Here is a 24,680-nt window from a genome sequence, read left to right as displayed (position 1 = left end):
CAGAAGGGTCTCATTAGCAGCGCCATAGTTTAGTCTACCAAATGGAAAACACTTTAGTGCCCTTTTCGGTTTCTCTAGGGCGGGGTATACGAAGTAAATTATCCAGAGGTCTGATTAGCAGTGCCACAGCCTGCTCTACCAAATAGAAACACTCTAGTTCCCTTTTCGGTTTCTCTAGGGAATGGAATACCAAACAAATTTTCCAGACGGGTCTCGTTAGCAGCGCCAAAGTCTGGCCTACCAAACAGAAAACAACTATTAAGTTTCTTGTGGGCTGGGTATACCACAGTCTGGTCTACCAAATAGAAAACACATTAGTGCCCTATTCGGTTTGTCTATGCCAGTGTATACCAAATAAATTTTCCAGAGAGGTCTCATTAGCAGCGCCACTGTTTGGTCTACCAAATAGAAAGCAACCTACTTCCCTATTCGGTTTTTATAGGGCTGGGTATACCAAATAAATTTTCCAGAAGGGTCTCATCAGCAGCGCCACAGCTTAATCTAATAAACTGAAAACACTCTAGTGCCCTTTTCGATTTCTCTGTGGTGGGGTATACGAAATGAATTATCCACAGAGGTCTGATTAGCAGTGCCACAGCCTGCTCTACCTAATAGAAAACACTAGTTCCCTTTTCGGTTTCTCTATGGCTTGCAATACCAAATAATTTTTTAAGACAGGTCTCGTTAGCAGCGCCACTGTTTAATCTACCAAACAGAAAACAACATAGTTCCCTATCCGATTTCTTGTGGGCTGGGTATAGCACAGTCTGGTCTAACAAACAGAAAACACATTAGTGCCCTATTCGGTTTCTCTTGGGCAGTGTATACCAAATAAATTTTCTAGGGAGGTCTCATTAGCAGCGCCACTGTTTTGTCTACCAAACAGAAAACAACCTAGTTCTCTATTCGGTTTCTCTAGGACTGGGTATACCAAATAAATTTTCTAGAAGGGTCGGTCTCATTAGCAGCGTCAAAGTTTAATCTACCAAATAGAAAACAACCAAGTTCCATATTCGGTTTCTCTAGGGCTAGGTATACCAAATAAATTTTCCAGAGGGGTCTAATTAGCAGCGCCAAAGTTTAATCTACCAATTGGAAAACACTCTAGTGCTCTTTTCGGTTTCTCTAGGGCGGGGTATACCAAATGAATTATCCAGAGAGGTCTGATTAGCAGTGCCACAGCCTGCCCTACCAAATAGAAAACACTTTAGTTCCCTTTTCGGTTTCTCTAATGCTTGGAATACCAAATAAATTTTCCAGAGGGGTCTAATTAGCAGCGCCAAAGTTTAATCTACCAATTGGAAAACACTCTAGTGCTCTTTTCGGTTTCTCTAGGGCGGGGTATACCAAATGAATTATCCAGAGAGGTCTCATTAGCAGAGCCACAGTCTGATCTACCAAACAGAAAACAACGTAGGTCCCTATTCGGTTTCTTGTGGGCTGGGTATACCACAGTCTGGTCTACCAAATAGAAAACACATTAGTGCCCTATTCGGTTTCTCTAGGGCAGTGTATACCAAATAAATTTTCCGGAGAGGTCTCATTAGCAGCGCCACTGCTTGGTCTACCAAATAGAAAACAACCTCGTTCCCTATTCGGTTTCTTTAGGGTGAGGTATACCATATAAATTATCCAGAGAGGTCTGATTAGCAGTGCCATAGCCTGCTCTACCAAATAGAAAACAACCTAGTTCCCTATTCTTGGTTTCTCTAGGGCTTGGAATACCAAATAAATTTTCCAGACGGGTCTCGTTAGCAGCGCCACAGTTTAATCTACCAATTGGAAAACACATTAGTGCCCTATTCGGTTTCTGTAGGGCAGAGTATACCAAATAAATTTTCCAGAGAGGTCTCATTAGCAGCGCCACTGTTTGGTCTGCCAAACAGAAAACAACCTAGTTCCCTATTCGGTTTTTCTAGGGCTGGGTATACCAAATAAATTTTCCAGAAGGGTCTCGTTAGCAGCGCCACAGTTTAATCTACCAATTGGAAAACACTCTTGTGCCCTTTTCGGTTTCTCTAGGGCGGGGTATACCAAATAAATTATCCAGAGAGGTCTCATTAGCAGTGCCACAGTTTAATCAACCAAATGGAAAACACTCTAGTGCCCTTTTCGGTTTCTCTAGGGCTTGGAATACCAAATAAATTTTCCAGACGGGTCTCGTTAGCAGCGCCACAGTCTGGTCTACCAAACAGAAAACAACGTAGTTCCCTATTCGGTTTCTTGTGGGCTGGGTATACCACAGTCTGGTCTACCAAATAGAAAACACATTAGTGCCCTATTCGGTTTCTCTAGGGCAGAGTATAGAAAATAAATTTTCCAGAGAAGTCTCATTAGCAGCGCCACTGTTTGGTTTACCAAATAGAAAACAACCTAGTTCCCTATTCGGTTTCTATAAGGCTGGGTATACCAAATAAATTTTCCAGAAGGGTCTTATTAGCAGCGCCACAGTTTAATCTACCAAATGAAAAACGCTCTAGTGCTCTTTTCGATTTCCCTAGGGCGGGGTATACCAAATAAATTATCCAATGAGGTGTGATTAGCAGTGTCACAGCCTGTTCTACCAAACAGATAACACTCCAGTTCCCTTTTCGGTTTTCTCTAGTGCTTGGAATACCAAATAAATTTTCCAGACGGTTCTCGTTAGCAGCGCCACAGTCTGGTCTACCAAACAGAAAACAACGTAGTTCCCTATTCGGTTTCTTGTGGGCTGGGTATACCACAGTCTGGTCTACCAAATAGAAAACACATTAGTGCCCTATTCGGTTTCTCTAGGGCAGAGTATACCAAATAAATTTTCCAGGGAAGTCTCATTAGCAACGCCACTGTTTGGTCTTACCAAAATACTTTGACATATCTTGAACATTTCTGAGTGAGTTGTCTCTGAATTCATTAATTTTATCGCTCTCCAGTACGTACTGGCGCAAAGTTTGACAATTGTCCATCTGACAAAGTTTACATTTCATTTGGTCTACATCTGCTGGTGGTGATTTAACCTGCCAAAGATGTTTGTAACCCAGCCGGAGCAGGGTGGTAGTGACATCCAAGAGTCTGCTTATTTTGTTGGATGCGCCATAGACATGTGGCTCTTCCTGCATGATAAAATGATGATAGATGGACTGCCTTGCGTCAGTTTGCCTGAGTCTTCAGACAATAAAATTCAGTTGAAGTTCTTTTCGCACTATTGTTCTCAAACTACTAACTGACAACACAAGATTGTAATTTATTCCCTCTTTGAAAGTATACAACTTAGCCAATTTATCAGTTCTGTCATGCATCTAAAGACCAATGTGAGATGGAATCCACAGCATGTGCACTCTGACTCCACTGTCCACAATCTTACCATACCTGTGTCTGACTTCTGACACAAGCATGCCACAGTTTACAAGTTACCTTTGTAACTTGTCATGATTGTGACCACATCTACCTGGAGTTCATTACCTTTGTAACTTGCTCAGCTATCATAACTTTGGAGTCCAGTCCCTGGACCCATTATGTACCTCTGTAATCTTTTGACTACCGCCCACAGGATGGGTATGGGGTGCATAATAAAGATATTAAATTGAACTCTGTCTCCCAGTCTATCCACCGTTCTTTCTCTTTAATTTTAGTTTTCTCAGTAACGGATAGATAACACTTGCGAAACACTATCTATAGTTGTGACCTGGAGTGGACGTGTGAATTGCTCATTACTTTATAATTTGTTCATGATTGTAACCATGTATGAATGCAAGTAAGTAAATTTACTTACTTACATGATACATTACCTTTGTACCTTGTGACTTCATTACTTTTGTAACTTGTTCAGCGATCACATTTTTGGGGTCCAGTCCCTGGAGCCATTATGTACCTCTGTAATCTTTTGACTACCTCCCACAGAATGGGTATGGGGTGCATAATAAACATATTAAACTAAACCCCCCACAGGCGCTGTAGAATCCTGCGGGTTTAGCGCTTTCCCCTTGATTATAATAATAATGGACAGCAAGTGTCTTATGGAAACACGTCCTAATGTTGGTATAAACCTTGGTAATAAATACCGACAAGTTGGTTTAGAAAGACACGTAAGCAAACACTATGACATATTTATTAGAAAACGTTTCGGTCCTGGGACCTTGATCACTTCTAACACTTCCTAATGTTTTCCAGCCGTACCGAGGGATCGATCCCCGGACCTATGTGTGAGCTAGTACGCTAGCGATCAAGCTACGGGACACCTAAAATTTATATTTTAGTTATATCGAGAAGTTGTATTGTTCTTCAGGGTATCTACCCGTTTGTTCCATTATCTTCAAAAACTGCGTTGTAAATGAAAAGAGTATGTAAGCGTTGCTGAAACTCTTTAGACAATAAGAAATTCGGTTTACAGGAACAAGGACCCAATACTCTTTCGTGTTGGTGAGAAGCAAGGATAGTATATTTGTCTTTGTTCTCAGTTATCTCCGGGTGATAACACAATCTCTCAGTGGGTACCACCACATGTTGCAGCACCAAAGAAAAGTCTGGTGTCACCACAGTAAGTACTTGCCTTACTTTCTGTTAGATTTTCCACAGCTAGATGTTGTACATAGTTATATGTTGGATCATTTCTTGCAGTGTGGTATGACAGAACTGCATTTGTAAAAGTACCATATATATATATATATATATATATATATATATATATATATATATATATATATATATATATATATATATATATATATATATATATATATATATATATATATACACCTATATAGAGTACGTATGTACGTAAGTGCGATCATGGTATAATAGCACACAAAATACGTGATAAAGAAATAACAGGAAAAGTGGGTAGATGGATCTATAACTTCCTAACAAACAGAACACAGAGTAATCGTAAACAGTAAAGTCAGTGCCGGCTACAGTGAAGAGCAATGTCCCGTAAGGTACATTACTCCCTTCCTTTTTCCTTAACCTCATATCTGACATAGACAGAGATGTAAGCCACAGACAGCACCGTGTCCTCCTTTTCTGATGATACCAAAATTTGCAAATCTTCAAGGGGACATTAACCAAGTCTTTAAATGTGCCTCAGAAAACAATGTGAAGTTCAATGAAGACAAATTGCAATTACTCCATGGAAAACTCGAGGAAATAAAAACTGAATGCCTGGAGTTTACCTGGAGAGAGTTCCGGGGGTCAACGCCCCCGCGGCACGGTCTGTGACCAGGCCTTCTGGTGGATCAGAGCCTGATCAACCAAGCTGTTGCTGCTGGCTGCACGCAAACCAACGTACGAGCCACAGCCCGGCTGATCAGGAACTGACTTTAGGTGCTTGTCCAGTGCCAGCTTGAAGACTGCCAGGGGTCTGTTGGTAATCCCCCTTATGTGTGCTGGGAGGCAGTTGAACAGTCTCGGGCCCCTGACACTTATTGTATGGTCTCTTAACGTGCTAGTGACACCCCTGCTTTTCATTGAGGGGATGGTGCATCGTCTGCCAAGTCTTTTGCTTTCGAAGTGAGTGATTTTCGTGTGCAAGTTCGGTACTAGTCCCTCTAGGATTTTCCAGGTGTATATAATCATGTATCTCTCCCTCCTGCGTTCCAGGGAATACAGGTTTAGGAACCTCAAGCTCTCCCAATAATTGAGGTGTTTTATCTCCGTTATGCGCGCCGTGAAAGTTCTCTGTACATTTTCTAGGTCGGCAATTTCACCTGCCTTGAAAGGTGCTGTTAGTGTGCAGCATTATTCCAGCCTAGATAGAACAAGTGACCTGAAGAGTGTCATCATGGGCTTGGCCTCCCTAGTTTTGAAGGTTCTCATTATCCATCCTGTCATTTTTCTAGCAGATGCGATTGATACAATGTTATGGTCCTTGAAGGTGAGATCCTCCGACATAATCACTCCCAGGTCTTTGACGTTGGTGTTTCGCTCTATTTTGTGGCCAGAATTTGTTTTGTACTCTGATGAAGATTTAATTTCCTCATGTTTACCATATCTGAGTAATTGAAATTTCTCATCGTTGAACTTCATATTGTTTTCTGCAGCCCACTGAAAGATTTGGTTGATGTCCGCCTGGAGCCTTGCAGTGTCTGCAATGGAAGACACTGTCATGCAGATTCGGGTGTCATCTGCAAAGGAAGACACGGTGCTGTGGCTGACATCCTTGTCTATGTCGGATATGAGGATGAGGAACAAGATGGGAGCGAGTACTGTGCCTTGTGGAACAGAGCTTTTCACTGTAGCTGCCTCGGACTTTACTCTGTTGACGACTACTCTCTGTATTCTGTTAGTGAGGAAATTATAGATCCATCGACCGACTTTTCCTGTTATTCCTTTAGCACGCATTTTGTGCGCTATTACGCCATGGTCACACTTGTCGAAGGCTTTTGCAAAGTCTGTATATATTACATCTGCATTCATTTTGTCTTCTAGTGCATTTAGGACCTTGTCGTAGTAATCCAATAGTTGAGACAGACAGGAGCGACCTGTTCTAAACCCATGTTGCCCTGGGTTGTGTAACTGATGGGTTTCTAGATGGGTGGTGATCTTGCTTCTTAGGACCCTTTCAAAGATTTTTATGATATGGGATGTTAGTGCTATTGGTCTGTAGTTCTTTGCTGTTGCTTTACTGCCCCCTTTGTGGAGTGGGGCTATGTCTGTTGTTTTTAGTAACTGTGGGACGACCCCCGTGTCCATGCTCCCTCTCCATAGGATGGAAAAGGCTCGTGATAGGGGCTTCTTGCAGTTCTTGATGAACACAGAGTTCCATGAGTCTGGCCCTGGGGCAGAGTGCATGGGCATGTCATTTATCGCCTGTTCGAAGTCATTTGGCGTCAGGATAACATCGGATAGGCTTGTGTTAATCAAATTTTGTGGCTCTCTCATAAAAAATTCATTTTGATCTTCGACTCTCAGTCTGGTTAGCGGCTTGCTAAAAACTGAGTCATAGGAGTATAAAACATATTCCAACCAAAAATTTGATCGAAAAGCAGCTGTGTGTGACCCTTTTGGGTTTAGCACTTATTTTTGATTATAATAGTGATAATGTTAGAGAATCTCACTTTCAAAGGCCACACCAATGTCTCTACCACATCTGCTAGGAAAATGATAGGATGGATAATGAGAACCTTCAAAACTAGGGATGCCAAGCCAATGATGATTCTCTCAAAATCGCTTGTTCTCTAGGCTGGAGTATTGCTATACGCTAACGGCCCCTTGCAAGGCAGGCAAAATTGCAGACCTAGAGAATACACAGGTCGTATATTCTGCACCTAAATTACCGGGAAACGGTTATGCTCTTTGGAACACAGGCAAGAAAGATACATGATAATATACCCTCAGAAAATCTAAGAGGGACTAGTTCCAAATTTGTACATGGAAATCACCCCCTACGAAAGTAAAAGACTCGGCAGGCGGTGCAACATCCCCCCAGTGAAAAGCAGGGGCACCATGAGTATGCTAAGAGGCAACACAATAAATGTCACAGGCCCAAGACTGTTCAACTCCCAGCATACATAAGGGGGATTACCAATAGACCCCTGACTGCTTTCAAGAGGGAGCTAGACAGGCAAAAAGTAACAGACAAGTGTAGTAGTAGCAGCAGCAACACACACAGCAAGAGACATTCTTGAGCTTCCCCAGTGCTCGGGCTTAATGCCCAAAGCTGGAGTGTGACTCCAAAAGGATCCTGTAGTGCTTGCTGTCTTTGCACCTTCTGACATCGTCTGCTGTTATGCAGCTGCCACACCCTTCAAGCCCAGTGTGGGTGGGGTATGTGGAAGCCCAAGGTGCCTAGCTTTTCCTCCGAGCCCCATGAAGGCGGGGAATGGGGCTAGGCCTGGGGACAGCTGGTCCCAGAAGACTAGGAGGTACTTGTACCTTCTCCCATGGCAGACATTGGTCTGAGACACTCCCTCGAGAGGGAGCCAAGGCCGGGCCACCTCTTGGAAAAGGCCCGAGCCAGGCGATTATACTGGCGAATCTACATCAGAACAGGACACCGCCCAACCGGGCTGTGATTCATACGTCGGTTTGCGTGCGGCCAGCAGTAACAGCCTGGTTGATCAGGTCCTGATCCACCACGAGGCCTGGTCTTGGACCGAGCCGCGTGGACGTTGACCCCCGGAACACCCTCCAGGTATGCACCCAACCCCCTCTCTTGTACATTTGTTACTTTGTCATAGAACAACAAGTTAGTAAGATAAGATTTGCTATCCTAAAACCATGCTGGTTATTGTTTATGAAACCACTTCTCTCTGAGTGTTCTACCACTGTTCCCCTGATAAGTTTCTCCATTACCTTCCATGGTATGCGTGTCAAACTGGCTTTAGTTTAATGCTTCCTGTCTGTCTCCTCAACTAGAACGGGGCTTCATTTCCTGTCTTCCAGTTCTCTGGTAACTGCCCCATATCCATTAACTTACTGTAGATCATAGTTAGTAGCTCTCCTGTCTAATCTATGATCGAATAATCTCCTACTCCTCATCTCCTACTGCCTGGGCCACCTTTAGCCTCCTGGAGTCCATGGAGCATCAATGACCTTCCTCTTTTCATTGCTCTCCTTCCGCTGCTTTTACCGCCAAAGCTGCAGCTGCCACCACAGCCACCACACTGTTGCCGTTTCCAGCGCCACTGTCATCACCATCGCCACTACTATAGTCGCCTTTGAGAGTGCAATATGCCTCAGTATGTCCCAGAGATATTTCAAGTACTTGGTAGGTTACCGCATCCAGTCCAAAAGGCCATGACTGCTTCTTACCCCTTAAGCCAAGCCATTTGGGATTCTTGATACATTCATTATGTTTCAGTAACATAGGACATTGGTACAAGTCAAGGCCAAAGATGATGATGCCAGTCTTGCCAATCTCTGCTATAGCATCCTGAGGGACAAGATTCAGTGCGACTTAATCTTACGTAGTCTACATAACCAGGGGCTTTCTATATAGTTTGTCAATAAGATAAGATAAGATAAGATTTCGTTCGGATTTTTAACCCCGGAGGGTTAGCCACCCAGGATAACCCAAGAAAGTCAGTGCGTCATCGAGGACTGTCTAACTTATTTCCATTGGGGTCCTTAATCTTGTCCCCCAGGATGCGACCCACACCAGTCGACTAACACCCAGGTACCTATTTGCTGCTAGGTGAACAGGACAACAGGTGTAAGGAAACGTGTCGAATGTTTCCACCCGCCGGGAATCGAACCCGGGCCCTCCGTATGTGAAGCGGGAGCTTTAGCCACCAGGCCACCGGGCCACCGGGTCAGCTAGGTTTGTTTCAGTTGTATCATGTATTTAGAAAGGGAGATTCCAGTATTTATTCATCCTTGTTAAATATAGCACATAGTCTTACTGGTTGAATTTAAAACAAAAATCAGCACCTGGGCACTGTGCTGCTGCTGTTTGGAGCCACATATTTCTTAGTAGTCTCAGTGCCACTGGGAAAATCCACTAGTACATGTTGTGTTCTCTCTCTCTATTTTCTCTCCAGTAAGTCTCTCTTGATGATAAAAAGACACATTAGAGTGAATGGAACACAACACAAATTACCCGCACATAGGAGAAAGAGGTTTATGACGATGTTCCAGTCCGACTTGATTATTGACTAGTCACACTAACACGAAGGTGAGGGAGCCGGTATATATACACGAGGAAATGGACACGCAAACAGAGGAAGAAAGAAGGAAGCGGAGAAGTAGTGGTAGAGACAAATCTAGTAGTTTAATTTAGTTTAATATGTTTATTATGCACCCCATACCCATCCTGTGGGCGGTAGTTAAAAGATTATAGAGGTGCATAATGGGCCCTGGGACTGGACCGCAAAGTTTTGATAGCTGAACAAGTTACAAAGGTAATGAACCATTTACACGTCCATATCTGGTTAGTCATGAAGAAATTACAACGGCAATGAGCCATTCACACGTTTACTCCTGGTCAGAGCTGTAAAGAGTTATACAAATATTAATTGAGTCACACCCACACACACACACACACACACACACACACACACACACACACACACACACACACACACACACACACACACACACACATACATAGGGCGTGTTTTAGCAGCTAGAAGCAACCAGTGTTAGTGACAACGTCAGTGAACAACCCTACAAGTGATAACCAAAGTATTAGCAAAAATAAATAAAGTAAAGGCGAGAGAAAGCCTGAAATTATACAACAAAATTTCAAAGTGCCAGTTCGTTGAGGCCTAGTTGGCACCTGTTGCCACATTGCTACACATAACAAAGTACAAAGCGAGTGACTAAAGAGAAAAGATCAAATAGAATTAAGAGAGGGTGGCTAACGACAAACTGTGATGTAGCACACAGCGTGAACAAGCTAGCCAGAAAGGGGATATATATATATATATATATATATATATATATATATATATATATATATATATATATATATATATATATATATATATATATATATATACATACATATACAAAAACATATATATAAGCAGAGGTGGTGGCAGCAGTAGGCCTGAGGGAGTAGAGCTGCCATAACAGGTTGGGTGTCATCACAAATAAGAAGTGTAGTTACCAAAAGTGAAGTGTAAATTATAAAAGTAGCAGTATACAAGTGATAAGTGTGGTAAATGAGGACTCAAAAAGGCAACGAGAAAAGAATAGCTGAAGAAGTCAGCGGCGGAAGGGCGAGGTGCACGAGTCATCGTACAGCGAGCATCGTACAGCGAGCATCGTACATCAGGCATCTGGATGGACGTCCCCTCTGAGGAGTAATGTACAAATCACCTGTTTATGGTTGGCGGGAAGTTTTGAGTGGTAGAGCCGGCCCTACGGTCACTGGTAGCTCGCTATCTAAACCCTGCTCCAGAGAGATTATCATACACACAACACCTAGCAGTAGTAGGAAGATAAAATTTGTAGGAGCAAGGAATAGGCAGGAGGATTAAGTCGTGGCTAATGGGACTACAGCCCTGACAACAGTTTCGAGAGATAATGTTTTAGGACACAAAGACAGTACAATCTGAGAAGCAAGTATTGGGTACACATGTAGTAAAAGGTAGTACATAACTGGGTGAAAGAATGACTTGTTAACACACGCTAGTATTATAATTATTAGAATTACTCTCAGTGTTAATGGTATCTTATTAGTATTATGGATACACAGAGGTGAATTGTATTTCTGGGACATATAAACAACTGATGTGCTCACACACACACGCGCGCGCACACACATACACTCGGGGCCAGGAGCTGAGTCTCGACCCCTGTAACCACAACTAGGTGAGTACACACAGCTGATCCTTGGAATTTGACCGTGTTCCCTCACCCCCCACACACCTTTCCCTCCCCCACAGACCTTTCCCCTCCCCGCTCTTGCCTTCACTCCCTCCTATCTTTTCCTTCCCTTGCGTTTCTCTCTCTCATAGCCTTTTTCCCTACTCTCTCTCTCTCTCTCTCTCTCTCTCTCTCTCTCTCTCTCTCTCCCTCTCTCTCTCCCTCTCTCTCTCCCTCTCTCTCCCTCTCTCTCTCCCTCTCTCTCTCCCTCTCTCTCTAACTTTATTGGCAAGCTAAGAGCTGTTACCTACATCAGCTCCCTCTCTCTCTCCCTCTCTCTCTCTCTCCCTCTCTCTCCCCCTCTCTCTCTCCCTCTCTCTCTCCCTCTCCTCTCTCCTCTCTCTTCTCTCTCTCTTCCTCTCTCTCTTCCTCTCTCTCTTCCTCTCTCTCTTCCTCTCTCTCTTCCTCTCTCTCTTCCTCTCTCTTCCTCTCTCTCTTCCTCTCTCTCTTCCTCTCTCTCTTCCTCTCTCTCTTCCTCTCTCTCTTCCTCTCTCTCTTCCTCTCTCTCTTCCTCTCTCTCTTCCTCTCTCTCTTCCTCTCTCTCTTCCTCTCTCTCTTCCTCTCTCTTTCCCTCTCTCCCTCTCTCTCTCTCTCTCTCCCTCACTCCCATAACCCTATCTCTCACCCTCCTCTCTCTCTATAGGCTTCTCTCTCTATAGGCTTCTCTCTCCATCTCTCCATTTCTCTCTCTCATAGCCTTTTCCCTCGCCCTCCTTTCTCCCTCTCTCTCTCTTTCTCTCCCTCTCCCTCTCCCTCTCTTTCTCCCTCTCTCTACCCTTTCTCTCCCACCCTCACATTTCTCTCTCTCCCCCTTGGTCTTATCCCTCACCCCCATACTCTCTCCTCTCTCTCCCTCTTTCTACCCTTTCTCTCTCCTCTCTCTCCCTCTTCTACCCTTTCCTCTCCCCCCTGCACCCTCTCCCTCCTCTAGCCTTCTGTCTGTGGTAATAAAAAAAAAATGGGTGGCCTTAGAGGACGGAAAACCAGAGATCTGGTAGACGAACCAGGGAGGAAAGACTGGGAGTTAGAGCTCCAAAAAAGGGAGGAAGAGTGGGGAAGGAAGATAGTAGAGCTTGGTAAGAAAATGGAGGAGTGGATAGCTGAAGAGTGCAGGAAGTGGGAAGTACAGGTCTTAGCAGCAGAAGCTAGGATACAGTGCTTAGAAGAGAAACTGCAAAGCCTAAAACAGATTAGAGAGACAAATGACAATTCAGATGTGACATCAGGAAATTCAAAGTCAGGCGCAGACAAGGGGACGGTAAGCAACAACGGAGACATGCCGTACACGAAGGCCCTATCAGACCCACGTGGGGCCAGGGAAAAGACAATGAGCACACTAAGATCAAACGACAGGTCCGAAGACAATGAAGGTATGCTATATGCAGAGATTCTAACAGCCAACTGCAGTAGCAAGGGACAGCTGGTCAGGAAAGACAGTTCACTGAGAATAGAAGTTTCAGATATGACAGGGACTGAAGGCAAGAACATGTCAATGGAAGGAAATAAAATGCCTCAGAGGAAGCAGATGGAGACTCAGTGGGAGGAGGAAAGGGCGAGGTCAGTTTTTGTGTACGGGCTCCAAGAAGCCAAGGGGGACAACTTTGAAGAAATAAAACAGGAGGAGAAAAAAATGATTGAAGGCATCATGAAAACAATAGGGGAGGGCGATATGACCCAGGTGACAAATTTTCAGAGAATTGGGTGGTTTGCGAGTGGAAGGATACGGCCTGTCAGAGTAACTTTCAAGGAAGAATCAGTTCGAACCAGGATTCTGCAAGAGAAAGCAAGACTGAGGGACAAAGAGGGGTACCAGAGAGTATACCTCGACCGCGACAGAACACAAGAAGAAAGGACTACACTGAAAGAGAGGGTACAGAGACGCAAGGAGGAACGAGAAGCAACGAAAATGAGCAGGACCCAGACACAGGAGAAAGGGCAAACACACCCCACAGAATCTCCCACCAAAAGACTCCAACCGCGACATTCCCAACGCAACTGAGCAACCTATACTACAACCCACTCACTGTTCCCTCTGCCACCAACCCCCATATCACAAACCTCACCCCAACAGCTGTCCCTTATGGGCATTCTGACCCCACCCCCATCAACACAAACCCCACCTACACCACAGCCCCATATAGGCCCCCACCAAGGCTCTCGCTCCCCCAACCCCAATATTCTTGCATGACCACAATGATAGAAAAGAAACTGAAGGTTTGGTACACAAATGCGGATGGAATAACGAATAAACATGAGGAGTGGAACGAAAGAATCAGTGAAAAATCCCCAGACATCATAGCAGTCACAGAAACAAAACTCGCTGAGACAATAACAGACACAGTCTTCCCAACAGGATATCAGATCCTGAGGAAAGATAGAAGGAGTAGAGGGGGAGGAGGGGTTGCACTGCTCATAAAACACCGATGGGGATTTGAGGAAATGGAAGGCATGGACATGATTGGAGAAAGAGACTACATTGTAGGTACAATTCAGTCCGGAGAACATAAAGTAGTCATTGGAGTGATGTATAACCCACCACAGAACTGCAGGAGGCCAAGAGAGGAGTACGAAGAAAACAACAGGGTGATGGTGGACACACTGGCTGAGGTGGCAAGAAGAGCTCACTCGAGCAGAGCAAAGTTACTGGTAATGGGCGATTTCAACCACAGGGAGATCGACTGGGAAAACCTGGAGCCACATGGGGGTCCCGAAACATGGAGAGCCAAGATGATGGATGTGGTACTTGAAAACCTCATGCATCAACATGTCAGGGACACAACCAGAGAGAGAGGGGAGGATGAGCCAGCAAGACTGGATCTTGTGTTCACCCTGAGCAGTTCAGACATTGAGGACATCACTTACGAGAGGCCCCTTGGAGCTAGCGATCACGTGGTTCTGAGTTTTGACTATATAGTAGAGTTACAAGTGGAGAAGGTAACAGGAACTGAAGGGGACAGGCCAAACTATAAAAGGGGGGACTACACAGGTATGAGAAACTTCCTGCAGGAGGTTCAGTGGGACAGAGAAATTGTAGGAAAATCAGTAAACGAGATGATGGAATATGTGGCAACAAAGTGCAAGGAGGCAGAGGAAAGTTTTGTTCCCAAGGGAAACAGAAATAATAGGAAGACCAAAACGAGTCCTTGGTTTACCCGAAGGTGTAGGGAGGCAAAAACTAAGTGCAACAGAGAATGGAAAAGGTACCTGAGGCATAGGACCCAGGAAAACAAGGAGATTAGTAGAAGAGCCAGAAACGAGTATGCACAGATAAGGAGGGAGGCCCAGCGACAGTATGAAAACGACATAGCATCGAAAGTCAAATCTGACCCGAAATTGCTGTATAGCCACATTAGGAGGAAGACAACAGTCAAGGACCAGGTGATAAGGCTGAGGAAAGAAGGTGGAGAACTCACAAGAAACGATCAAGAGGTATGTGAGGAGCTCAACACGAGATTTAAGGAAGTATTTACAGTAGAGACAGGAAGGACTCTGGGGGGACAGACCAGATGGGGACACCAGCAAGGAATACACCAACAAGTGTTGGACGACATACATACAGATGAGGAGGAGGTGAAGAAACTGCTAAGGGACATCGATACCTCAAAGGCAATGGGACCGGACATCTCCCCGTGGGTCCTTAGAGAGGGAGCAGATATGTTGTGCATGCCACTTACCACAATCTTCAACACGTCCCTGGAAACTGGGCAACTGCCTGAGGTATGGAAGACGGCAAATGTAGTTCCCATTTTTAAAAAAGGAGACAGAAAAGAGGCACTAAACTATAGACCTGTGTCATTGACGTGTATAGTATGCAAAATTATGGAGAAGATTATCAGGAGGAGAGTGGTGGAGCACCTGGAACGGAACAAGAGTATAAATGCCAACCAGCACGGATTCACGGAAGGCAAATCCTGTGTCACAAACCTTCTGGAGTTTTATGATAAAATAACAGAAGTAAGACACGAGAGAGAGGGGTGGGTTGATTGCATCTTCTTGGACTGCAAGAAGGCCTTTGACACAGTTCCTCACAAGAGATTAGTGCAGAAGCTAGAGCATCAGGTGCATATAACAGGAAGGGCACTGCAATGGATCAGAGAATACCTGACAGGGAGGCAACAACGAGTCATGGTACGTAATGATGTATCACAGTGGGCACCTGTGACGAGAGGGGTCCCACAGGGGTCGGTCCTAGGACCAGTGCTATTTTTGGTATATGTGAACGACATGACGGAAGGGTTAGACTCAGAAGTGTCCCTGTTTGCAGATGATGTGAAGTTAATGAGGAGAATTAAATCTGATGAGGACCAGGCAGGACTTCAAAGAGACTTGGACAGACTGGACACCTGGTCCAGCAAATGGCTTCTCGAATTTAATCCTGCCAAATGCAAAGTCATGAAGATAGGGGAAGGGCACAGAAGACCACAGACAGAGTATAGGCTAGGTGGCCAAAGACTGCAAACCTCACTCAAGGAGAAAGATCTTGGGGTGAGTATAACACCGAGCATGTCTCCGGAAGCACACATCAATCAGATAACTGCTGCAGCATATGGGCGCCTGGCAAACCTGAGAACAGCATTCCGATACCTTAGTAAGGAATCATTCAAGACACTGTACACCGTGTATGTCAGGCCCATACTGGAGTATGCAGCACCTGTTTGGAACCAGCACTTGATAAAGCACGTCAAGAAACTAGAGAAAGTACAAAGGTTTGCGACAAGGTTAGTTCCAGAGCTAAGGGGAATGTCCTATGAAGAAAGATTAAGGGAAATCGGCCTGACGACACTGGAGGACAGGAGGGTCAGGGGAGACATGATAACGACATATAAAATACTGCGTGGAATAGACAAGGTGGACAAAGACAGGATGTTCCAGGGAGGGGACACAGAAACAAGAGGCCACAATTGGAAGTTGAAGACACAAATGAGTCAGAGAGATAGTAGGAAGTATTTCTTCAGTCATAGAGTTGTAAGGCAGTGGAATAGCCTAGAAAATGACGTAGTGGAGGCAGGAACCATACACAGTTTTAAGACGAGGTTTGATAAAGCTCATGGAGCGGGGAGAGAGAGGGCCCAGTAGCAACCGGTGAAGAGGCGGGGCCAGGAGCTAAGACTCGACCCCTGCAACCACAAATAGGTGAGTACAAATAGGTGAGTACACACACACACACACACACACACACACACACACACACACACACACACACACACACACACACACACACACACACACACACACATACCACAATCTTCAACACGTCCCTGGAAACTGGGCAACTACCTGAGGTATGGAAGACGGCAAATGTAGTTCCCATTTTTAAAAAAGGAGACAGAAAAGAGGCACTAAACTATAGACCTGTGTCATTGACGTGTATAGTATGCAAAATTATGGAGAAGATTATCAGGAGGAGAGTGGTGGAGCACCTGGAACGGAACAAGAGTATAAATGCCAACCAGCACAAATTCACGGAAGGCAAATCCTGTGTCACAAACCTTCTGGAGTTTTATGATAAAATAACAGAAGTAAGACACGAGAGAGAGGGGTGGGTTGATTGCATCTTCTTGGACTGCAAGAAGGCCTTTGACACAGTTCCTCACAAGAGATTAGTGCAGAAGCTAGAGCATCAGGCGCATATAACAGGAAGGGCACTGCAATGGATCAGAGAATACCTGACAGGGAGGCAACAACGAATCATGGTACGTAATGATGTATCACAGTGGGCACCTGTGACGAGCGGGGTCCCACAGGGGTCGGTCCTAGGACCAGTGCTATTTTTGGTATATGTGAACGACATGATGGAAGGGTTAGACTCAGAAGTGTCCCTGTTTGCAGATGATGTGAAGTTAATGAGGAGAATTAAATCTGATGAGGACCAGGCAGGACTTCAAAGAGACTTGGACAGACTGGACACCTGGTCCAGCAAATGGCTTCTCGAATTTAATCCTGCCAAATGCAAAGTCATGAAGATAGGGGAAGGGCACAGAAGACCACAGACAGAGTATAGGCTAGGTGGCCAAAGACTGCAAACCTCACTCAAGGAGAAAGATCTTGGGGTGAGTATAACACCGAGCATGTCTCCGGAAGCACACATCAATCAGATAACTGCTGCAGCATATGGGCGCCTGGCAAACCTGAGAACAGCATTCCGATACCTTAGTAAGGAATCATTCAAGACACTGTACACCGTGTATGTCAGGCCCATACTGGAGTATGCAGCACCTGTTTGGAACCAGCACTTGATAAAGCACGTCAAGAAACTAGAGAAAGTACAAAGGTTTGCGACAAGGTTAGTTCCAGAGCTAAGGGGAATGTCCTATGAAGAAAGATTAAGGGAAATCGGCCTGACGACACTGGAGGACAGGAGGGTCAGGGGAGACATGATAACGACATATAAAATACTGCGTGGAATAGACAAGGTGGACAAAGACAGGATGTTCCAGGGAGGGGACACAGAAACAAGAGGCCACAATTGGAAGTTGAAGACACAAATGAGTCAGAGAGATAGTAGGAAGTATTTCTTCAGTCATAGAGTTGTAAGGCAGTGGAATAGCCTAGAAAATGACGTAGTGGAGGCAGGAACCATACACAGTTTTAAGACGAGGTTTGATAAAGCTCATGGAGCGGGGAGAGAGAGGGCCCAGTAGCAACCGGTGAAGAGGCGGGGCCAGGAGCTAAGACTCGACCCCTGCAACCACAAATAGGTGAGTACAAATAGGTGAGTACACACACACACACACACACACACACACACACACACACACACACACACACACACACACACACACACATACCACAATCTTCAACACGTCCCTGGAAACTGGGCAACTACCTGAGGTATGGAAGACGGCAAATGTAGTTCCCATTTTTAAAAAAGGAGACAGAAAAGAGGCACTAAACTATAGACCTGTGTCATTGACGTGTATAGTATGCAAAATTATGGAGAAGATTATCAGGAGGAGAGTGGTGGAGCACCTGGAACGGAACAAGAGTATAAATGCCAACCAGCACAAATTCACGGAAGGCAAATCCTGTGTCACAAACCTTCTGGAGTTTTATGATAAAATAACAGAAGTAAGACACGAGAGAGAGGGGTGGGTTGATTGCATCTTCTTGGACTGCAAGAAGGCCTTTGACACAGTTCCTCACAAGAGATTAGTGCAGAAGCTAGAGCATCAGGCGCATATAACAGGAAGGGCACTGCAATGGATCAGAGAATACCTGACAGGGAGGCAACAACGAATCATGGTACGTAATGATGTATCACAGTGGGCACCTGTGACGAGCGGGGTCCCACAGGGGTCGGTCCTAGGACCAGTGCTATTTTTGGTATATGTGAACGACATGATGGAAGGGTTAGACTCAGAAGTGTCCCTGTTTGCAGATGATGTGAAGTTAATGAGGAGAATTAAATCTGATGAGGACCAGGCAGGACTTCAAAGAGACTTGGACAGACTGGACACCTGGTCCAGCAAATGGCTTCTCGAATTTAATCCTGCCAAATGCAAAGTCATGAAGATAGGGGAAGGGCACAGAAGACCACAGACAGAGTATAGGCTAGGTGGCCAAAGACTGCAAACCTCACTCAAGGAGAAAGATCTTGGGGTGAGTATAACACCGAGCATGTCTCCGGAAGCACACATCAATCAGATAACTGCTGCAGCATATGGGCGCCTGGCAAACCTGAGAACAGCATTCCGATACCTTAGTAAGGAATCATTCAAGACACTGTACACCGTGTATGTCAGGCCCATACTGGAGTATGCAGCACCTGTTTGGAACCCGCACTTGATAAAGCACGTCAAGAAACTAGAGAAAGTACAAAGGTTTGCGACAAGGTTAGTTCCAGAGCTAATGGGAATGTCCTATGAAGAAAGATTAAGGGAAATCGGCCTGACGACACTGGAGGACAGGAGGGTCAGGGGAGACATGATAACGACATATAAAATACTGCGTGGAATAGACAAGGTGGACAAAGACAGGATGTTCCAGGGAGGGGACACAGAAACAAGAGGCCACAATTGGAAGTTGAAGACACAAATGAGTCAGAGAGATAGTAGGAAGTATTTCTTCAGTCATAGAGTTGTAAGGCAGTGGAATAGCCTAGAAAATGACGTAGTGGAGGCAGGAACCATACACAGTTTTAAGACGAGGTTTGATAAAGCTCATGGAGCGGGGAGAGAGAGGGCCCAGTAGCAACCGGTGAAGAGGCGGGGCCAGGAGCTAAGACTCGACCCCTGCAACCACAAATAGGTGAGTACAAATAGGTGAGTATACACACACACACACACACACACACACACACACACACACACACACACACACACACACACACACACACACACACACATACCACAATCTTCAACACGTCCCTGGAAACTGGGCAACTACCTGAGGTATGGAAGACGGCAAATGTAGTTCCCATTTTTAAAAAAGGAGACAGAAAAGAGGCACTAAACTATAGACCTGTGTCATTGACGTGTATAGTATGCAAAATTATGGAGAAGATTATCAGGAGGAGAGTGGTGGAGCACCTGGAACGGAACAAGAGTATAAATGCCAACCAGCACGAATTCACGGAAGGCAAATCCTGTGTCACAAACCTTCTGGAGTTTTATGATAAAATAACAGAAGTAAGACACAAGAGAGAGGGGTGGGTTGATTGCATCTTCTTGGACTGCAAGAAGGCCTTTGACACAGTTCCTCACAAGAGATTAGTGCAGAAGCTAGAGCATCAGGCGCATATAACAGGAAGGGCACTGCAATGGATCAGAGAATACCTGACAGGGAGGCAACAACGAATCATGGTACGTAATGATGTATCACAGTGGGCACCTGTAACGAGCGGGGTCCCACAGGGGTCGGTCCTAGGACCAGTGCTATTTTTGGTATATGTGAACGACATGATGGAAGGGTTAGACTCAGAAGTGTCCCTGTTTGCAGATGATGTGAAGTTAATGAGGAGAATTAAATCTGATGAGGACCAGGCAGGACTTCAAAGAGACCTAGACAGACTGGACACCTGGTCCAGCAAATGGCTTCTCGAATTTAATCCTGCCAAATGCAAAGTCATGAAGATAGGGGAAGGGCACAGAAGACCACAGACAGAGTATAGGCTAGGTGGCCAAAGACTGCAAACCTCACTCAAGGAGAAAGATCTTGGGGTGAGTATAACACCGAGCATGTCTCCGGAAGCACACATCAATCAGATAACTGCTGCAGCATATGGGCGCCTGGCAAACCTGAGAACAGCATTCCGATACCTTAGTAAGGAATCATTCAAGACACTGTACACCGTGTATGTCAGGCCCATACTGGAGTATGCAGCACCTGTTTGGAACCAGCACTTGATAAAGCACGTCAAGAAACTAGAGAAAGTACAAAGGTTTGCGACAAGGTTAGTTCCAGAGCTAAGGGGAATGTCCTGTGAAGAAAGATTAAGGGAAATCGGCCTGACGACACTGGAGGACAGGAGGGTCAGGGGAGACATGATAACGACATATAAAATACTGCATGGAATAGACAAGGTGGACAAAGACAGGATGTTCCAGGGAGGGGACACAGAAACAAGAGGCCACAATTGGAAGTTGAAGACACAAATGAATCAGAGAGATAGTAGGAAGTATTTCTTCAGTCATAGAGTTGTAAGGCAGTGGAATAGCCTAGAAAATGACGTAGTGGAGGCAGGAACCATACACAGTTTTAAGACGAGGTTTGATAAAGCTCATGGAGTGGGGAGAGAGAGGGCCCAGTAGCAACCGGTGAAGAGGCGGGGCCAGGAGCTAAGACTCGACCCCTGCAGCCACAAATAGGTGAGTACAAATAGGTGAGTACACACACACGCCAAGCCTAGTGTCTAATTGACATGTGCCTAGGACAAAAATGGTAACTAACTAACACACACACACATTTCTTGTCATAGTCAGGAAGTGGAATAGCCTAGCAAGTGAGGTAGTGGAGGCAGGAATCATACATAGCAGCCCAGCACCTGCTACAAGTGGCGAGTGGTTCACAGTAATGGGAGGTGCATCAGAGTAAGGAAAGTTAAGTGTGAAGATCTGAAGGTAGGAAATCGCTTCTCTGTTCTTCAGGATGAATGTACTTCAGTGGCCAGTGAAGGTAAGGGTACTACTGCCCCTGCTAATGGAGGTAAGCGCATTCTTGTGGTTGGTGACTCTCAGGTAAGATATATTGACCGTGCTTTTTGTAATAGGAATAAGAAGATGAGAGACAGAGTGTGCTTCCCTGGAGCTGGTGTTGGGGACATTGTCAACATTGTATCAATCGCATCTGCTAGAAAAATGACAGGATGGATAATGAGAACCTTCAAAACTAGGGAGGCCAAGCCCATGATGACACTCTTCAGGTCACTTGTTCTATCTAGGCTGGAATATTGCTGCACACTAACAGCACCTTTCAAGGCAGGTGAAATTGCCGACCTAGAAAATGTACAGAGAACTTTCACGGCGCGCATAACGGAGATAAAACACCTCAATTATTGGGAGCGCTTGAGGTTCCTAAACCTGTATTCCCTGGAACGCAGGAGGGAGAGATACATGATTATATACACCTGGAAAATCCTAGAGGGACTAGTACCGAACTTGCACACGAAAATCACTCACTACGAAAGCAAAAGACTTGGCAGACGATGCACCATCCCCCCAATGAAAAGCAGGGGTGTCACTAGCACGTTAAGAGACCATACAATAAGTGTCAGGGGCCCGAGACTGTTCAACTGCCTCCCAGCACACATAAGGGGGATTACCAACAGACCCCTGGCAGTCTTCAAGCTGGCACTGGACAAGCACCTAAAGTCAGTTCCGGATCAGCTGGGCTGTGGCTCGTACGTTGGTTTGCGTGCAGCCAGCAGCAACAGCCTGGTTGATCAGGCTCTGACCCACCAGGAGGCCTGGTCACAGACCGGGCCGCGGGGGCGTTGACCACCGGAACTCTCTCCAGGTAAACCCCAGGTAAACAGGCTGGATAATATCATGTCAGGTAATAGGAACAAGCCCATTATCTGTCTCAGTGCTGGTGGAAATGATATTGGGAAGGGTAGGGGAGAAGAGCTGCTAGATAAGTACAGGTCAGCTATAGATTTCATTAAGTCTAAGGGAGGGATCCCAATCATATGTAGCATCTTGTCTAGAAGGGGAGTAGGAAATGAATGGTTGTCTAGGGCAATTGGTGTAAATTGCTGGCTAGACAGATACTGCAAGGAACTTGCAATCCCATTCATTGACAACTGGCAAACATGATATGTATGCAAGGGATGGGGTACATCTCTCTGGGGCAGGGGTGGTAGCACTTGCAGACTCGATTGAGAAGGCCATTGGTGAAATGCCTATGATTTTAAACTGATGGAAGATAGAGGTATGGGTGTGTGTGGGAAACATGCAGGTTGCAACACTTGGGTTGGAAACAGTAAATGTATAAAAGGCATTCAGCATGAAGTTATAAATAAAGACAATATATCAGGTCAGCAAACAAAGGGGGACAGCAGAGGGCAGCAAGGGACTAACTCCCTTAAGGTTTACTATACTAATAGCAGGAGTGTAAGAAATAAGATAGATGAGCTAAGATTAATTGCAAGTGCAGGAAACATAGATATTATTGCTATAACAGAGACCTGGCTCAATCTGAAAGATAGAGAGATGCCCTCTGAATGTCACATACAAGGCTATAAATTATTCCACACTGACAGGGTCAACAGGAAAGGTAGTGGAGTAGCGATGTATGTCAGAGACAATTTAAATTGTTGTGTTAGACAAGATATTAAATTAGAAGCGTCAGCCACTGAATCTGTTTGGTTACAGCTTCTCGAGGGCCGAGAAAAACTAATTTTAGGTGTGATTTACAGGGCCCCAAATCTTGATAAGGAGTGCAGTAAACTTCTATGGGACGAAATTCGTAAGGCATCTACATACAAAAATGTTGTGCTAATGGGAGATTTCAACTATAGACAGATTGACTGGAGCAATTTGACAGGAAATTTAGAGTCAGGTGACTTTCTTGATACGATCCAGGATTGTTTTTTAAAACAGTTTGTGACAGAGCCAACTAGGGGAAATAACCTCCTTGACTTGGTTCTTGCCAGTAGGGAAACACTAATTGATAATCTTGAGGTTAATGATGAGCTTGGGGAAAGTGATCACAAATCACTCAGTTTTAATATATCATGGAATTCCCCTAATAATGGCAATCAAGTCTCCGTCCCTGACTTTCGCTTGGCTGATTTCATAGGACTGAAAAATTACTTAGGTGGGCTGAACTGGAATGACCTGACTAAGGGTCAGGTAGGTGGTGATGGTTGCCGTTATGATGCTTTCCAGGGCATAGTTCTAGCTGCTCAGTCAAATTATGTTCCAAATAGGGAAATCAGATCAAACAAAAATGATCCTAAATGGATGAACAATAGATTAAAATATCTGATTGGTCAAAAGAGAGGCATATATAGGCAAATCAAAAGAGGAGAGGGGCAATTTAGAAATCGATATATTCAGTTAAAGAGAGAAATAAAAAAGGGAATTAGAAAAGCAAAAAGAGATTATGAAGTTAAAGTTGCAAGAGAATCGAAGACTAACCCAAAAGGATTCTTTCAGGTATACAGAAGTAAGATCAGGGACAAGATAGGCCCACTCAAAAGTTCCTCGGGTCAGCTCACTGACAGTGATAAGGAAATGTGTAGAATTTTTAACACATACTTCCTCTCAGTTTTTACACAGGAGGATACCAGCGATATTCCAGTAATGATAAATTATGTAGAACGGGACGATAATAAACTGTGCACGATTAGAGTCACAAGTGACATGGTCCTTAGGCAAATAGATAAATTAAAACCTAACAAATCCCCAGGCCCTGATGAACTGTATGCAAGGGTTCTAAAGGAATGTAAAGAGGAGCTTAGCACACCTTTGGCTAATCTTTTCAACATATCACTACAAACTGGCATGGTGCCAGATAAGTGGAAAATGGCAAATGTGATACCTATTTTCAAAACAGGTGACAGGTCCTTAGCTTCGAACTATAGACCAATAAGCCTAACCTCCATAGTGGGAAAATTTATGGAATCAATAATTGCCGAGGCAGTTCGTAGCCACCTTGAAAAGCATAAATTAATCAACGAATCTCAGCATGGTTTTACAAAGGGGCGTTCCTGCCTTACGAATTTATTAACTTTTTTCACTAAGGTATTTGAGGAGGTAGATCATGGTAATGAATATGATATTGTGTATATGGACTTTAGTAAGGCTTTTGACAGGGTCCCACATCAGAGACTATTGAGGAAAATTAAAGCACATGGAATAGGAGGAGAAATTTTTTCCTGGATAGAGGCATGGTTGACAAATAGGCAGCAGAGAGTTTGCATAAATGGGGAGAAATCAAAGTGGGGAAGCGTC

At 44.8% G+C, this 24,680-nt stretch overlaps 1 protein-coding gene across 1 annotated transcript in view; it reads left to right on the top strand.

The window, feature by feature from the left end:
• The first annotated feature begins 4,441 nt into the window (after window positions 1-4,441).
• LOC128687168 (formylglycine-generating enzyme) overlaps window positions 4,442-24,680 on the top strand; it is a 191,559-nt gene continuing 171,320 nt past the window's right edge. The window contains exon 1 of the mRNA XM_070092743.1: window positions 4,442-4,516. The gene's annotated coding sequence lies outside the window, so the exon portion shown is untranslated. The remainder of the gene's footprint in view (window positions 4,517-24,680) is intronic.

Source organism: Cherax quadricarinatus, chromosome 40, assembly GCF_038502225.1.
Source record: "Cherax quadricarinatus isolate ZL_2023a chromosome 40, ASM3850222v1, whole genome shotgun sequence".
NCBI classification, from domain to species: Eukaryota; Metazoa; Arthropoda; class Malacostraca; order Decapoda; family Parastacidae; genus Cherax; species Cherax quadricarinatus.
The sequence above is the reverse complement of the archived record's forward strand: the minus strand, read 5'-3'. Positions and strand labels throughout refer to the sequence as shown.